Below are 18,399 nucleotides of genomic sequence, written 5' to 3' on the forward strand. Positions count from 1 at the left end.
GACCAATGAGATGCATTTAACCTTCTTTGTCCCAGTTCTACTTAAATGTGATGCAGGCTACAAGTCAGTTTGAAGATAATTGTCATATTCATGAATTTCCTTCAGATCACATGTAGTTTTTCTTTAGGTTGTTGTGAGGATAAGGGTTTTATGTGTGAATGAGTTAGGCATTTTTTTTCCAATGGAATACAAAATCCCCCTGCAACTGGCCTCCCTCTTATGGTCCAGTCAGAAATATTCCTCTCAGCTGGCCGGTTAGCTCAGTTGGTTAGAGCGTGGTGCTAATAATGCCAAGGTCACGGGTTCGATCCCCGTATTGGCCACTTTGTCATTTTGGGAAATATTTCTGCAGAAGGATGAGATTGATGCAGAATTGGCACTCACAGCTTTAGAGTTACTAACACAAGATTGCTGTTTTGTTGGAAGCAGCTGTGCATACATAGTCACGGGTCAGTACTGCTGCGGACATAACCAATGTTGTTGTGAGGATAAGGGTTGTATTTGTGAATGAGTTAGGCATTTTCTTTCAAGGAAAGAAAACTCCCCCCTGCAACTGGCCTCCCTCCTATGCTCCAGTCAGAAGCATACTTTTTCTGACTGAGCATGGTGCTAATCACGCCAAGTTAGCGAATTTGATCCCAGTATTGGCCACTTTGTCAATTTGGGAAAAATGTCTGCAGAAGCATTAGATTGATGCAGAATTCCCACCCACAGCTTTAGATTTACTATGACAAGTTTGCTGTTTTGTTGGAAGCAGCAGTCCATAAATGGTCACAGGTCAGTACGCTGTGGGAAATGACCAATGAGATGCATTTAACCTTCTTTGTCCCAGTTCTACTTAAATGTGATGCAGGCTACAAGTCAGTTTGAAGATAATTGTCATATTCGTGAATTTCCTTCAGATCACATGTAGTTTTTCTTTAGGTTGTTGTGAGGATAAGGGTTTTATGTGTGAATGAGTTAGGCATTTTTTTTCCAAGGGAAGAAAAAATCCCCCTGCAACTGGCCTCCCTTTTATGCTCCAGTTAGAAATTTGCCTCTCATCTGGCCGGTTAGCTCAGTTGGTTAGCGCGTGGTGCTAATAACGCCAAGGTCACTGGTTCGATCCCCGTATTGGCCACTTTGTCATTTTGGGAAATATTTCTGCAGAAGGATGAGATTGATGCAGAATTGGCACTCACAGCTTTAGAGTTACTAACACAAGATTGCTGTTTTGTTGGATGCAACTGTGCATACATAGTCACGGGTCAGTACTGCTGCGGACATAACTAATGTTGTTGTGAGGATAAGGGTTGTATTTGTGAATGAGTTAGGCATTTTCTTTCAAGGGAAGAAAACTCCCCCCTGCAACTGGCCTCCCTCCTATGCTCCAGTCAGAAGGCATACTTTTTCTGACTGAGCATGGTGCTAATCACGCCAAGTTAGCGAATTTGATCCCAGTATTGGCCACTTTGTCAATTTGGGAAATATTTCTGCAGAAGCATGAGATTGATGCAGAATTCCCACCCACAGCTTTAGATTTACTATGACTAGTTTGTTGTTTTGTTGGAAGCAGCAGTCCATAAATGGTCACAGGTCAGTACTGCTGTGGGAAATGACCAATGAGATGCATTTAACCTTCTTTGTCCCAGTTCTACTTAAATGTGATGCAGGCTACACGTCAGTTTGAAGATAATTGTCATATTCATGAATTTCCTTCAGATCACATGTAGTTTTTCTTTAGGTTGTTGTGAGGATAAGGGTTTTATGTGTGAATGACTTAGGCATTTTTTTTGCAAGGGAAGAAAAAATCCCCCTGCAACTGGCCTCCCTCTTATGCTCCAGTCAGAAACAAGACTCTCAGCTGGTCGATTAGCTCAGTTGGTTAGCGCGTGGTGCTAATAACGCCAAGGTCACAGGTTCGATCCCGGTATTGGCCACTTTGTCATTTTGGGAAATATTTCAGCAGAAGCATGAGATTGATGCAGAATTGGCACTCACAGCTTTAGAGTTACTAACACAAGATTGCTGTTTTGTTGGTAGCAGCTGTGCATACATGGTCACGGGTCAGTACTGCTGCGGGACATAACCAATGTTGTTGTGAGGATAAGGGTTGTATTTGTGAATGAGTTAGGCATTTTCATTCAAGGGAAGAAAGCTCCCCCCTGCAACTGGCCTCCCTCCTATGCTCCAGTCAGAAGGCATACTTTTTCTGACTGAGCATGGTGCTAATCACGCCAAGTTAGCGGATTTGATCCCAGTATTGGCCACTTTGTCAATTTGGGAAATATTTCTGCAGAAGCATGAGATTGATGCAGAATTCCCACCCACAGCTTTAGATTTACTATGACTAGTTTGCTGTTTTGTTGGAAGCAGCAGTCCATAAATGGTCACAGGTCAGTACTGCTGTGGGAAATGACCAATGAGATGCATTTAACCTTCTTTGTCCCAGTTCTACTTAAATGTGATGAAGGCTACAAGTCAGTTTGAAGATAACTGTCATATTCGTGAATTTCCTTCAGATCACATGTAGTTTTTCATTAGGTTGTTGTGAGGATAAGGGTTTTATGTGTGAATGAGTTAGGTATTTTTTTTCCAAGGGAAGAAAAAGTCCCCCTGCAACTGGCCTCCCTCTTATGCTCCAGTCAGAAATATGCCTCTCAGCTGGCCGGTTAGCTCAGTTGGTTAGAGCATGGTGCTAATAACGCCAAGGTCACGGGTTCGATCCCCGTATTGGCCACTTTGTCATTTTGGGAAATATTTCTGCAGAAGGATGAGATTGATGCAGAATTGGCACTCACAGCTTTAGAGTTACTAACACAAGATTGCTGTTTTGTTGGAAGCAGCTGTGCATACATAGTCACGGGTCAGTACTGCTGCGGACATAACCAATGTTGTTGTGAGGATAAGGGTTGTATTTGTGAATGAGTTAGGCATTTTCTTTCAAGGGAAGAAAACTCCCCCCTGCAACTGGCCTCCCTACTATGCTCCAGTCAGAAGGCTTACTTTTTCTGACTGAGCATGGTGCTAATCACGCCAAGTTAGCGAATTTGATCCCAGTATTGGCCACTTTGTCAATTTGGGAAATATTTCTGCAGAAGGATGAGATTGATGCAGAATTGGCACTCACAGCTTTAGAGTTACTAACACAAGATTGCTGTTTTGTTGGAAGCAGCTGTGCATACATAGTCACGGGACAGTACTACTGCGGACATAACCAATGTTGTTGTGAGGATAAGGGTTGTTTTTGTGAATGAGTTAGGCATTTTCTTTCAAGGGAAGAAAACTCCCCCCTGCAACTGGCCTCCCTCCTATGCTCCAGTCAGAAGGCATACTTTTTCTGACTGAGCATGGTGCTAATCACGCCAAGTTAGCGAATTTGATCCCAGTATTGGCCACTTTGTCAATTTGGGAAATAGTTCTGCAGAAGCATGAGATTGATGCAGAATTCCCACCCACAGCTTTAGATTTACGATGACAAGTTTGCTGTTTTGTTGGAAGCAGCAGTCCATAAATGGTCACAGGTCAGTACTGCTGTGGGAAATGACCAATGAGATGCATTTAACCTTCTTTGTCCCAGTTCTACTTAAATGTGATGCAGGCTACAAGTCAGTTTGAAGATAATTGTCATATTCATGAATTTCCTTCAGATCACATGTAGTTTTTCTTTAGGTTGTTGTGAGGATAAGGGTTTTATGTGTGAATGAGTTAGGCATTTTTTTCCAATGGAAGAAAAAATCCCGCTGCAACTGGCCTCCCTCTTATGCTCCAGTCAGAAACAGGACTCTCAGCTGGCCGGTTAGAGCGTCGTGCTAATAACGCCAAGGTCACGGGTTCGATCCCCGTATTGGCCACTTTGTCATTTTGGGAAATATTTCTGCAGAAGCATGAGATTGATGCAGAATTGGCACTCACAGCTTTAGAGTTACTAACACAAGATTGCTGTTTTGTTGGAAGCAGCTGTGCATACATGGTCATGGGTCAGTACTGCTGCGGGACATAACCAATGTTGTTGTGAGGATAAGGGCTGTATTTGTGAATGAGTTAGGCATTTTCTTTCAAGGGAAGAAAACTCCCCCCTGCAACTGGCCTCCCTCCTATGCTCCAGTCAGAAGGCATACTTTTTCTGACTGAGCATGGTGCTAATAACGCCAAGTTAGCGTATTTGATCCCTGTATTGGCCACTTTGTCAATTTGGGAAAAATGTATGCAGAAGCATTAGATTGATGCAGAATTCCCACCCACAGCTTTAGATTTAATATGACAAGTTTACTGTTTTGTTGGAAGCAGCAGTCCATAAATGGTCACAGGTCAGTACTGCTGTGGGAAATGACCAATGAGATGCATTTAACCTTCTTTGTCTCAGTACTACTTAAATGTGACGCAGGCCACACGTCAGTTTGAAGATAATTGTAATATTCATGAATTTCCTTCAGATCACATGCAGTTTTTCTTTAGGTTGTTGTGAGGATAAGGGTTGTATGTGTGAATGAGTTAGGCATTTTTTTTCCAAGGGAAGAAAAAATCCCCCTGCAACTGGCCTCCCTCTTATGCTCCAGTCACTTTATCTGACTGAGCATGGTGCTAATCACGCCAAGTTAGCGAATTTGATCCCAGTATTGGCCACTTTGTCAATTTGGGAAATATTTCTGCAGAAGCATGAGACTGATGCAGAATTCCCACCCACAGCTTTAGATTTACTATGACTAGTTTGCTGTTTTGTTTCAAGCAGCAGTCCATAAATGGTCACGGGTCAGTACTGCTGCGGGACGTCCAATGAGATGCATTTAACCTTCTTTGTCCCAGTTCTACTTAAATGTGATTCAGGCCACAAGTCAGTTTGAAGATAATTGTAATATTCATGAATTTCCTTCAGATCACATGTAGTTTTCCTTTAGGTTGTTGTGAGGATAAGGGTTGTATTTGTGAATGAGTTAGGCATTTTTTTTCCAAGGGAAGAAAAAATCCCCCTGCAACTGGCCTCCCTCTTATGCTCCAGTCAGAAACTCGGCTCTCAGCTTGCCGGTTAGCTCAGTTGGTTAGAGCGTGGTGCTAATAACGCCAAGGTCATGGGTTAGATCCCTGTATTGGCCACTTTGTCATTTTGGGAAATATTTCTGCAGAAGCATGAGATTGATGCAGAATTGGCACCCACAGCATTAGAATTACTAACACAAGATTGCTGTTTTGTTGGAAGCAGCTGTGCATACATGGTCACGGGTCAGTACTGCTGCGGGACATAACCAATGTTGTTGTGAGGATAAGGGTTGTATTTGTGAATGAGTTAGGCATTTTCTTTCAAGGGAAGTAAACTCCCCCCCGCAACAGGCCTCCCTCCTATGCTCCAGTCAGAAGGCGTACTTTTTCTGACTGAGCATGGTGCTAATCACGCCAAGTTAGCTAATTTGATCCCAGCATTGGCCACTTTGTCAATTTGGGAAATATTTCTGCAGAAGCATGAGATTGATGCAGAATTCCCACCCACAGCTTTAGATTTACTATGACTAGTTTGCTGTTTTGTTTCAAGCAGCAGTCCATAAATGGTCACGGGTCAGTACTGCTGCGGCACTTCCAATGAGATGCATTTAACCTTCTTTGTCCCAGTTCTACTTAAATGTGATGCAGGCCACAAGTCAGTTTGAAGATAATTGTCATATTCATGAATTTCCTTCAGATCAAATGTAGTTTTTCTTTAGGTTGTTGTGAGGATAAGGGTTTTATGTGTGAATGAGTTAGGCATTTTTTTTCCAAGGGAAAAAGACTCTCAGTTGGCCGGTTAGCTCAGTTGGTTAGAGAGTGGTGCTAATAACGCCAAGGTCACGGGTTTGATCCCCGTATTGGCCACTTTGTCATTTTGGGAAATATTTCTGCAGAAGCATGAGATTGATGCAGAATTGGCACTCACAGCTTTAGAGTTACTAACACAAGATTGCTGTTTTGTTGGAAGCAGCTGTGCATACATGGTCATGGGTCAGTACTGCTGCGGGACATAACCAATGTTGTTGTGAGGATAAGGGCTGTATTTGTGAATGAGTTAGGCATTTTCTTTCAAGGGAAGAAAACTCCCCCCTGCAACTGGCCTCCCTCCTATGCTCCAGTCAGAAGGCATACTTTTTCTGACTGAGCATGGTGCTAATAACGCCAAGTTAGCGTATTTGATCCCTGTATTGGCCACTTTGTCAATTTGGGAAAAATGTATGCAGAAGCATTAGATTGATGCAGAATTCCCACCCACAGCTTTAGATTTACTATGACAAGTTTACTGTTTTGTTGGAAGCAGCAGTCCATAAATGGTCACAGGTCAGTACTGCTGTGGGAAATGACCAATGAGATGCATTTAACCTTCTTTGTCTCAGTACTACTTAAATGTGACGCAGGCCACACGTCAGTTTGAAGATAATTGTAATATTCATGAATTTCCTTCAGATCACATGCAGTTTTTCTTTAGGTTGTTGTGAGGATAAGGGTTGTATGTGTGAATGAGTTAGGCATTTTTTTTCCAAGGGAAGAAAAAATCCCCCTGCAACTGGCCTCCCTCTTATGCTCCAGTCACTTTATCTGACTGAGCATGGTGCTAATCACGCCAAGTTAGCGAATTTGATCCCAGTATTGGCCACTTTGTCAATTTGGGAAATATTTCTGCAGAAGCATGAGACTGATGCAGAATTCCCACCCACAGCTTTAGATTTACTATGACTAGTTTGCTGTTTTGTTTCAAGCAGCAGTCCATAAATGGTCACGGGTCAGTACTGCTGCGGGACGTCCAATGAGATGCATTTAACCTTCTTTGTCCCAGTTCTACTTAAATGTGATTCAGGCCACAAGTCAGTTTGAAGATAATTGTAATATTCATGAATTTCCTTCAGATCACATGTAGTTTTCCTTTAGGTTGTTGTGAGGATAAGGGTTGTATTTGTGAATGAGTTAGGCATTTTTTTTCCAAGGGAAGAAAAAATCCCCCTGCAACTGGCCTCCCTCTTATGCTCCAGTCAGAAACACGGCTCTCAGCTGGCCGGTTAGCTCAGTTGGTTAGAGCGTGGTGCTAATAACGCCAAGGTCATGGGTTAGATCCCTGTATTGGCCACTTTGTCATTTTGGGAAATATTTCTGCAGAAGCATGAGATTGATGCAGAATTGGCACCCACAGCATTAGAATTACTAACACAAGATTGCTGTTTTGTTGGAAGCAGCTGTGCATACATGGTCACGGGTCAGTACTGCTGCGGGACATAACCAATGTTGTTGTGAGGATAAGGGTTGTATTTGTGAATGAGTTAGGCATTTTCTTTCAAGGGAAGTAAACTCCCCCCCGCAACTGGCCTCCCTCCTATGCTCCAGTCAGAAGGCGTACTTTTTCTGACTGAGCATGGTGCTAATCACGCCAAGTTAGCTAATTTGATCCCAGCATTGGCCACTTTGTCAATTTGGGAAATATTTCTGCAGAAGCATGAGATTGATGCAGAATTCCCACCCACAGCTTTAGATTTACTATGACTAGTTTGCTGTTTTGTTTCAAGCAGCAGTCCATAAATGGTCACGGGTCAGTACTGCTGCGGCACTTCCAATGAGATGCATTTAACCTTCTTTGTCCCAGTTCTACTTAAATGTGATGCAGGCCACAAGTCAGTTTGAAGATAATTGTCATATTCATGAATTTCCTTCAGATCAAATGTAGTTTTTCTTTAGGTTGTTGTGAGGATAAGGGTTTTATGTGTGAATGAGTTAGGCATTTTTTTTCCAAGGGAAAAAGACTCTCAGTTGGCCGGTTAGCTCAGTTGGTTAGAGAGTGGTGCTAATAACGCCAAGGTCACGGGTTTGATCCCCGTATTGGCCACTTTGTCATTTTGGGAAATATTTCTGCAGAAGCATGAGATTGATGCAGAATTGGCACTCACAGCTTTAGAGTTACTAACACAAGATTGCTGTTTTGTTGGAAGCAGTTGTGCATACATGGTCACGGGTCAGTACTGCTGCGGGACATAACCAATGTTGTTGTGAGGATAAGGGCTGTATTTGTGAATGAGTTAGGCATTTTCTTTCAAGGGAAGAAAGCTCCCCCCTGCAACTGGCCTCCCTCATATGCTCCAGTCAGAAGGCATACTTTTTCTGACTGAGCATGTCGCTAATAACGCCAAGTTAGCGTATTTGATCCCTGTATTGGCCACTTTGTCAATTTGGGAAAAATGTCTGCAGAAGCATTAGATTGATGCAGAATTCCCACCCACAGCTTTAGATTTACTATGACAAGTTTACTGTTTTGTTGGAAGCAGCAGTCCATAAATGGTCACAGGTCAGTACTGCTGTGGGAAATGACCAATGAGATGCATTTAACCTTCTTTGTCCCAGTTCTACTTAAATGTGATGCAGGCTACAAGTCAGTTTGAAGATAATTGTCATATTCATGAATTTCCTTCAGATCACATGTAGTTTTTCTTTAGGTTGTTGTGAGGATAAGGGTTTTATGTGTGAATGAGTTAGGCATTTTTTTTCCAAGGGAAAAAGACTCTTAGTTGGCCGGTTAGCTCAGTTGGTTAGAGAGTGGTGCTAATAACGCCAAGGTCACGGGTTTGATCCCCGTATTGGCCACTTTGTCATTTTGGGAAATATTTCTGCAGAAGCATGAGATTGATGCAGAATTGGCACTCACAGCTTTAGAGTTACTAACACAAGATTGCTGTTTTGTTGGTAGCAGCTGTGCATACATGGTCACGGGTCAGTACTGCTGCGGGACATAACCAATGTTGTTGTGAGGATAAGGGTTGTATTTGTGAATGAGTTAGGCATTTTCTTTCAAGGGAAGAAAACTACCCCCTGCAACTGGCCTCCCTCCTATGCTCCAGTCAGAAGGCATACTTTTTCTGACTGAGCATGGTGCTAATCACGCCAAGTTAGCGAATTTGATCCCAGTATTGGTCACTTTGTCAATTTGGGAAATATTTCTGCAGAAGCATGAGATTGATGCAGAATTCCCACCCACAGCTTGAGATTTACTATGACTAGTTTGCAGTTTTGTTGGAAGCAGCAGTCCATAAATGGTCACAGGTCAGTACTGCTGTGGGAAATGACCAATGAGATGCATTTAACCTGCTTTGTCCCAGTGCTACTTAAATGTGGTGCAGGCTACAAGTCAGTTTGAAGATAATTGTCATAATCGTGAATTTCCTTCAGATCACATTTAGTTTTTCTTTAGGTTGTTGTGAGGATAAGGGTTTTATGTGTGAATGAGTTAGGCATTTTTTTCCAAGGGAAGAAAAAATCCCTCTGCAACTGGCCTCCCTCTTATGCTCCACTCAGAAATATGCCTCTCAGCTGGCCGGTTAGAGCGTGGTGCTAATAACGCCAAGGTCACGGGTTCGATCCCCGTATTGGCCACTTTGTCATTTTGGGAAATATTTCTGCAGATGCATGAGATTGATGCAGAATTGGCACTCACAGCTTTAGAGTTACTAACACAAGATTGCCGTTTTGTTGGAAGCAGCTGTGCATACATGGTCACGGGTCAGTACTGCTGTGGGAAATGACCAATGAGATGCATTTAACCTTCTTTGTCCCAGTGCTACTTAAATGTGATGCAGGCTACAAGTCAGTTTGAAGAAAATTGTCATAATCATGAATTTCCTTCAGATCACATTTAGTTTTTCTTTAGGTTGTTGTGAGGATAAGGGTTTTATGTGTGAATGAGTTAGGCATTTTTTTTCCAATGGAAGAAAAAATCCCCCTGCAACTGGCCTCCCTCTTATGCTCCAGTCAGAAACAGGACTCTCAGCTGGCCGGTTAGAGCGTGGTGCTAATAACGCCAAGGTCACGGGTTCGATCCCTGTATTGGCCACTTTGTCATTTTGGGAAATATTTCTGCAGAAGCATGAGATTGATGCAGAATTGGCACTCACAGCTTTAGAGTTACTAACACAAGATTGCTGTTTTGTTGGAAGCAGTTGTGCATACATGGTCATGGGTCAGTACTGCTGCGGGTCATAACCAATGTTGTTGTGAGGATAAGGGCTGTATTTGTGAATGAGTTAGGCATTTTCTTTCAAGGGAAGAAAGCTCCCCCCTGCAACTGGCCTCCCTCATATGCTCCAGTCAGAAGGCATACTTTTTCTGACTGAGCATGTCGCTAATAACGCCAAGTTAGCGTATTTGATCCCTGTATTGGCCACTTTGTCAATTTGGGAAAAATGTCTGCAGAAGCATTAGATTGATGCAGAATTCCCACCCACAGCTTTAGATTTACTATGACAAGTTTACTGTTTTGTTGGAAGCAGCAGTCCATAAATGGTCACAGGTCAGTACTGCTGTGGGAAATGACCAATGAGATGCATTTAACCTTCTTTGTCCCAGTTCTACTTAAATGTGATGCAGGCTACAAGTCAGTTTGAAGATAATTGTCATATTCATGAATTTCCTTCAGATCACATGTAGTTTTTCTTTAGGTTGTTGTGAGGATAAGGGTTTTATGTGTGAATGAGTTAGGCATTTTTTTTCCAATGGAAGAAAAAATCCCCCTGCAACTGGCCTCCCTCTTATGCTCCAGTCAGAAACAGGACTCTCAGCTGGCTGGTTAGAGCGTGGTGCTAATAACGCCAAGGTCATGGGTTCGATCCCCGTATTGGCCACTTTGTCATTTTGGGAAATATTTCTGCAGAAGCATGAGATTGATGCAGAATTGGCACTCACAGCTTTAGAGTTACTAACACAAGATTGCTGTTTTGTTGGAAGCAGCTGTGCATACATGGTCACGGGTCAGTACTGCTGCGGGACATAACCAATGTTGTTGTGAGGATAAGGGCTGTATTTGTGAATGAGTTAGGCATTTTCTTTCAAGGGAAGAAAACTCCCCCCTGCAACTGGCCTCCCTCCTATGCTCCAGTCAGAAGGCATACTTTTTCTGACTGAGCATGGTGCTAATAACGCCAAGTTAGCGTTTTGATCCCTGTATTGGCCACTTTGTCAATTTGGGAAAAATGTATGCAGAAGCATTAGATTGATGCAGAATTCCCACCCACAGCTTTAGATTTACTATGACAAGTTTACTGTTTTGTTGGAAGCAGCAGTCCATAAATGGTCACAGGTCAGTACTGCTGTGGGAAATGACCAATGAGATGCATTTAACCTTCTTTGTCTCAGTACTACTTAAATGTGACGCAGGCCACACGTCAGTTTGAAGATAATTGTAATATTCATGAATTTCCTTCAGATCACATGGAGTTTTTCTTTAGGTTGTTGTGAGGATAAGGGTTGTATGTGTGAATGAGTTAGGCATTTTTTTTCCAAGGGAAGAAAAAATCCCCCTGCAACTGGCCTCCCTCTTATGCTCCAGTCACTTTATCTGACTGAGCATGGTGCTAATCACGCCAAGTTAGCGAATGTGATCCCAGTATTGGCCACTTTGTCAATTTGGGAAATATTTCTGCAGAAGCATGAGACTGATGCAGAATTCCCACCCAGAGCTTTAGATTTACTATGACTAGTTTGCTGTTTTGTTTCAAGCAGCAGTCCATAAATGGTCACGGGTCAGTACTGCTGCCTGACGTCCAATGAGATGCATTTAACCTTCTTTGTCCCAGTTCTACTTAAATGTGATTCAGGCCACAAGTCAGTTTGAAGATAATTGTAATATTCATGAATTTCCTTCAGATCACATGTAGTTTTCCTTTAGGTTGTTGTGAGGATAAGGGTTGTATTTGTGAATGAGTTAGGCATTTTTTTTCCAAGGGAAGAAAAAATCCCCCTGCAACTGGCCTCCCTCTTATGCTCCAGTCAGAAACACGGCTCTCAGCTGGCCGGTGAGCTCAGTTGGTTAGAGCGTGGTGCTAATAATGCCAAGGTCATGGGTTCGATCCCTGTATTGGCCACTTTGTCATTTTGGGAAATATTTCTGCAGAAGCATGAGATTGATGCAGAATTGGCACCCACAGCATTAGAATTACTAACACAAGATTGCTGTTTTGTTGGAAGCAGCTGTGCATACATAGTCACGGGTCAGTACTGCTGCGGGACATAACCAATGTTGTTGTGAGGATAAGGGTTGTATTTGTGAATGAGTTAGGCATTTTCTTTCAAGGGAAGTAAACTCCCCCCTGCAACTGGCCTCCCTCCTATGCTCCAGTCAGAAGGCGTACTTTTTGTGACTGAGCATGGTGCTAATCACGCCAAGTTAGCGAATTTGATCCCAGCATTGGCCACTTTGTCAATTTGGGAAATATTTCTGCAGAAGCATGAGATTGATGCAGAATTCCCACCCACAGCTTTAGATTTACTATGACTAGTTTGCTGTTTTGTTTCAAGCAGCAGTCCATAAATGGTCACGGGTCAGTACTGCTGCGGCACTTCCAATGAGATGCATTTAACCTTCTTTGTCCCAGTTCTACTTAAATGTGATGCAGGCCACAGTCAGTTTGAAGATAATTGTAATATTCATGAATTTCCTTCAGATCACATGTAGTTTTTCTTTAGGTTGTTGTGAGGATAAGGGTTGTATGTGTGAATGAGTTAGGCATTTTTTTTCCAAGGTTAGAAAAAATCCCCCTGCAACTGGCCTCCCTCCTATGCTCCAGTCAGAAGGCATACTTTTTCTGACTGAGCATGGTGCTAATCACGACAAGTTAGCGAATTTGATCCCAGTATTGGCCACTTTGTCAATTTGGGAAATATTTCTGCAGAAGCATGAGATTGATGCAGAATTCCCACCCACAGCTTTAGATTTACTATGACTAGTTTGCTGTTTTGTTGGAAGCAGCAGTCCATAAATGGTCACAGGTCAGTACTGCTGTGGGAAATGACCAATGAGATGCATTTAACCTTCTTTGTCCCAGTTCTACTTAAATGTGATGCAGGCTACAAGTCAGTTTGAAGATAATTGTCATATTCATGAATTTCCTTCAGATCACATGTAGTTTTTCTTTAGGTTGTTGTGAGGATAAGGGTTTTATGTGTGAATGAATTAGGCATTTTTTTTCCAATGGAATAAGAAAATCCCCCTGCAACTGGCCTCCCTCTTATGGTCCAGTCAGAAATATTCCTCTCAGCTGGCCGGTTAGCTCAGTTGGTTAGAGCGTGGTGCTAATAATGCCAAGGTCACGGGTTTGATCCCCGTATTGGCCACTTTGTCATTTTGGGAAATATTTCTGCAGAAGGATGAGATTGATGCAGAATTGGCACTCACAGCTTTAGAGTTACTAACACAAGATTGCTGTTTTGTTGGAAGCAGCTGTGCATACATAGTCACGGGTCAGTACTGCTGCGGACATAACCAATGTTGTTGTGAGGATAAGGGTTGTATTTGTGAATGAGTTAGGCATTTTCTTTCAAGGAAAGAAAACTCCCCCCTGCAACTGGCCTCCCTCCTATGCTCCAGTCAGAAGCATACTTTTTCTGACTGAGCATGGTGCTAATCACGCCAAGTTAGCGAATTTGATCCCAGTATTGGCCACTTTGTCAATTTGGGAAAAATGTCTGCAGAAGCATTAGATTGATGCAGAATTCCCACCCACAGCTTTAGATTTACTATGACAAGTTTGCTGTTTTGTTGGAAGCAGCAGTCCATAAATGGTCACAGGTCAGTACTGCTGTGGGAAATGACCAATGAGATGCATTTAACCTTCTTTGTCCCAGTTCTACTTAAATGTGATGTAGGCTACAAGTCAGTTTGAAGATAATTGTCATATTCATGAATTTCCTTCAGATCACATGTAGTTTTTCTTTAGGTTGTTGTGAGGATAAGGGTTTTATGTGTGAATGAGTTAGGCATTTTTTTTCCAATGGAAGAAAAAATCCCCCTGCAACTGGCCTCCCTCTTATGGTCCAGTCAGAAATATTCCTCTCAGCTGGCCGGTTAGCTCAGTTGGTTAGAGCGTGGTGCTAATAATGCCAAGGTGACCAGTTCGATCCCTGTATTGGCCACATTGTCATTTTGGGAAATATTTCTGCAGAAGCATGAGATTGATGCAGAATTGGCACTCAAAGCTTTAGAGTTACTAACACAAGATTGCTGTTTTGTTGGAAGCAGCTGTGCATACATAGTCACGGGTCAGTACTGCTGCGGACATAACCAATGTTGTTGTGAGGATAAGGGTTGTATTTGTGAATGAGTTAGGCATTTTCTTTCAAGGGAAGAAAACTCCCCCCTGCAACTAGCCTCCCTCCTATGCTCCAGTCAGAAGGCATACTTTTTCTGACTGAGCATGGTGCTAATCACGCCAAGTTAGCGAATTTGATCCCAGTATTGGCCACTTTGTCAATTTGGGAAATATTTCTGCAGAAGGATGAGATTGATGCAGAATTGGCACTCACAGCTTTAGATTTACTATGACTAGTTTCCTGTTTTGTTGGAAGCAGCTGTGCATACATAGTCACGGGTCAGTACTACTGCGGACATAACCAATGTTGTTGTGAGGATAAGGGTTGTATTTGTGAATGAGTTAGGCATTTTCTTTCAAGGGAAGAAAACTCCCCCCTGCAACTGGCCTCCCTCCTATGCTCCAGTCAGAAGGCATACTTTTTCTGACTGAGCATGGTGCTAATCACGCCAAGTTAGCGAATTTGATCCCAGTATTGGCCACTTTGTCAATTTGGGAAATATTTCTGCAGAAGCATGAGATTGATGCAGAATTCCCACCCACAGCTTTAGATTTACGATGACAAGTTTGCTGTTTTGTTGGAAGCAGCAGTCCATAAATGGTCACAGGTCAGTACTGCTGTGGGAAATGACCAATGAGATGCATTTAACCTTCTTTGTCCCAGTTCTACTTAAATGTGATGCAGGCTACAAGTCAGTTTGAAGATAATTGTCATATTCATGAATTTCCTTCAGATCACATGTAGTTTTTCTTTAGGTTGTTGTGAGGATAAGGGTTTTATGTGTGAATGAGTTAGGCATTTTTTTTCCAATGGAAGAAAAAATCCCGCTGCAACTGGCCTCCCTCTTATGCTCCAGTCAGAAACAGGACTCTCAGCTGGCCGGTTAGAGCGTCGTGCTAATAACGCCAAGGTCACGGGTTCGATCCCCGTATTGGCCACTTTGTCATTTTGGGAAATATTTCTGCAGAAGCATGAGATTGATGCAGAATTGGCACTCACAGCTTTAGAGTTACTAACACAAGATTGCTGTTTTGTTGGAAGCAGCTGTGCATACATGGTCATGGGTCAGTACTGCTGCGGGACATAACCAATGTTGTTGTGAGGATAAGGGCTGTATTTGTGAATGAGTTAGGCATTTTCTTTCAAGGGAAGAAAACTCCCCCCTGCAACTGGCCTCCCTCCTATGCTCCAGTCAGAAGGCATACTTTTTCTGACTGAGCATGGTGCTAATAACGCCAAGTTAGCGTATTTGATCCCTGTATTGGCCACTTTGTCAATTTGGGAAAAATGTATGCAGAAGCATTAGATTGATGCAGAATTCCCACCCACAGCTTTAGATTTACTATGACAAGTTTACTGTTTTGTTGGAAGCAGCAGTCCATAAATGGTCACAGGTCAGTACTGCTGTGGGAAATGACCAATGAGATGCATTTAACCTTCTTTGTCTCAGTACTACTTAAATGTGACGCAGGCCACACGTCAGTTTGAAGATAATTGTAATATTCATGAATTTCCTTCAGATCACATGCAGTTTTTCTTTAGGTTGTTGTGAGGATAAGGGTTGTATGTGTGAATGAGTTAGGCATTTTCTTTCAAGGGAAGAAAACTCCCCCCTGCAACTGGCCTCCCTCCTATGCTCCAGTCAGAAGGCATACTTTTTCTGACTGAGCATGGTGCTAATCACGCCAAGTTAGCGAATTTGATCCCAGTATTGGCCACTTTGTCAATTTGGGAAATATTTCTGCAGAAGCATGAGATTGATGCAGAATTCCCACCCACAGCTTTAGATTTACGATGACAAGTTTGCTGTTTTGTTGGAAGCAGCAGTCCATAAATGGTCACAGGTCAGTACTGCTGTGGGAAATGACCAATGAGATGCATTTAACCTTCTTTGTCCCAGTTCTACTTAAATGTGATGCAGGCTACAAGTCAGTTTGAAGATAATTGTCATATTCATGAATTTCCTTCAGATCACATGTAGTTTTTCTTTAGGTTGTTGTGAGGATAAGGGTTTTATGTGTGAATGAGTTAGGCATTTTTTTTCCAATGGAAGAAAAAATCCCGCTGCAACTGGCCTCCCTCTTATGCTCCAGTCAGAAACAGGACTCTCAGCTGGCCGGTTAGAGCGTCGTGCTAATAACGCCAAGGTCACGGGTTCGATCCCCGTATTGGCCACTTTGTCATTTTGGGAAATATTTCTGCAGAAGCATGAGATTGATGCAGAATTGGCACTCACAGCTTTAGAGTTACTAACACAAGATTGCTGTTTTGTTGGAAGCAGCTGTGCATACATGGTCATGGGTCAGTACTGCTGCGGGACATAACCAATGTTGTTGTGAGGATAAGGGCTGTATTTGTGAATGAGTTAGGCATTTTCTTTCAAGGGAAGAAAACTCCCCCCTGCAACTGGCCTCCCTCCTATGCTCCAGTCAGAAGGCATACTTTTTCTGACTGAGCATGGTGCTAATAACGCCAAGTTAGCGTATTTGATCCCTGTATTGGCCACTTTGTCAATTTGGGAAAAATGTATGCAGAAGCATTAGATTGATGCAGAATTCCCACCCACAGCTTTAGATTTACTATGACAAGTTTACTGTTTTGTTGGAAGCAGCAGTCCATAAATGGTCACAGGTCAGTACTGCTGTGGGAAATGACCAATGAGATGCATTTAACCTTCTTTGTCTCAGTACTACTTAAATGTGACGCAGGCCACACGTCAGTTTGAAGATAATTGTAATATTCATGAATTTCCTTCAGATCACATGCAGTTTTTCTTTAGGTTGTTGTGAGGATAAGGGTTGTATGTGTGAATGAGTTAGGCATTTTTTTTCCAAGGGAAGAAAAAATCCCCCTGCAACTGGCCTCCCTCTTATGCTCCAGTCACTTTATCTGACTGAGCATGGTGCTAATCACGCCAAGTTAGCGAATTTGATCCCAGTATTGGCCACTTTGTCAATTTGGGAAATATTTCTGCAGAAGCATGAGACTGATGCAGAATTCCCACCCACAGCTTTAGATTTACTATGACTAGTTTGCTGTTTTGTTTCAAGCAGCAGTCCATAAATGGTCACGGGTCAGTACTGCTGCGGGACGTCCAATGAGATGCATTTAACCTTCTTTGTCCCAGTTCTACTTAAATGTGATTCAGGCCACAAGTCAGTTTGAAGATAATTGTAATATTCATGAATTTCCTTCAGATCACATGTAGTTTTCCTTTAGGTTGTTGTGAGGATAAGGGTTGTATTTGTGAATGAGTTAGGCATTTTTTTTCCAAGGGAAGAAAAAATCCCCCTGCAACTGGCCTCCCTCTTATGCTCCAGTCAGAAACACGGCTCTCAGCTGGCCAGTTAGCTCAGTTGGTTAGAGCGTGGTGCTAATAACGCCAAGGTCATGGGTTAGATCCCTGTATTGGCCACTTTGTCATTTTGGGAAATATTTCTGCAGAAGCATGAGATTGATGCAGAATTGGCACCCACAGCATTAGAATTACTAACACAAGATTGCTGTTTTGTTGGAAGCAGCTGTGCATACATGGTCACGGGTCAGTACTGCTGCGGGACATAACCAATGTTGTTGTGAGGATAAGGGTTGTATTTGTGAATGAGTTAGGCATTTTCTTTCAAGGGAAGTAAACTCCCCCCCGCAACTGGCCTCCCTCCTATGCTCCAGTCAGAAGGCGTACTTTTTCTGACTGAGCATGGTGCTAATCACGCCAAGTTAGCTAATTTGATCCCAGCATTGGCCACTTTGTCAATTTGGGAAATATTTCTGCAGAAGCATGAGATTGATGCAGAATTCCCACCCACAGCTTTAGATTTACTATGACTAGTTTGCTGTTTTGTTTCAAGCAGCAGTCCATAAATGGTCACGGGTCAGTACTGCTGCGGCACTTCCAATGAGATGCATTTAACCTTCTTTGTCCCAGTTCTACTTAAATGTGATGCAGGCCACAAGTCAGTTTGAAGATAATTGTCATATTCATGAATTTCCTTCAGATCAAATGTAGTTTTTCTTTAGGTTGTTGTGAGGATAAGGGTTTTATGTGTGAATGAGTTAGGCATTTTTTTTCCAAGGGAAAAAGACTCTCAGTTGGCCGGTTAGCTCAGTTGGTTAGAGAGTGGTGCTAATAACGCCAAGGTCACGGGTTTGATCCCCGTATTGGCCACTTTGTCATTTTGGGAAATATTTCTGCAGAAGCATGAGATTGATGCAGAATTGGCACTCACAGCTTTAGAGTTACTAACACAAGATTGCTGTTTTGTTGGAAGCAGTTGTGCATAAATGGTCACGGGTCAGTACTGCTGCGGGACATAACCAATGTTGTTGTGAGGATAAGGGCTG

General features: G+C 42.6%; 3 non-coding genes across 3 annotated transcripts; all 3 read left to right on the plus strand.

The window, feature by feature from the left end:
• Window positions 1-249: 249 nt before the first annotated feature.
• Window positions 250-323, plus strand: TRNAI-AAU (transfer RNA isoleucine (anticodon AAU)). Its single transcript has one exon. It is a non-coding gene; the product is annotated as a tRNA-Ile (tRNA).
• A 2,322-nt stretch (window positions 324-2,645) lies between these two features.
• Window positions 2,646-2,719, plus strand: TRNAI-AAU (transfer RNA isoleucine (anticodon AAU)). Its single transcript has one exon. It is a non-coding gene; the product is annotated as a tRNA-Ile (tRNA).
• Window positions 2,720-13,009: 10,290 nt separating this feature from the next.
• Window positions 13,010-13,083, plus strand: TRNAI-AAU (transfer RNA isoleucine (anticodon AAU)). Its single transcript has one exon. It is a non-coding gene; the product is annotated as a tRNA-Ile (tRNA).
• Window positions 13,084-18,399: the final 5,316 nt, after the last annotated feature.

The sequence above is a fragment of the Ambystoma mexicanum genome, chromosome 1p (assembly GCF_040938575.1).
Source record: "Ambystoma mexicanum isolate Mex_15411 chromosome 1p, UKY_AmexF1_1, whole genome shotgun sequence".
Taxonomy (NCBI): domain Eukaryota; kingdom Metazoa; phylum Chordata; class Amphibia; order Caudata; family Ambystomatidae; genus Ambystoma; species Ambystoma mexicanum.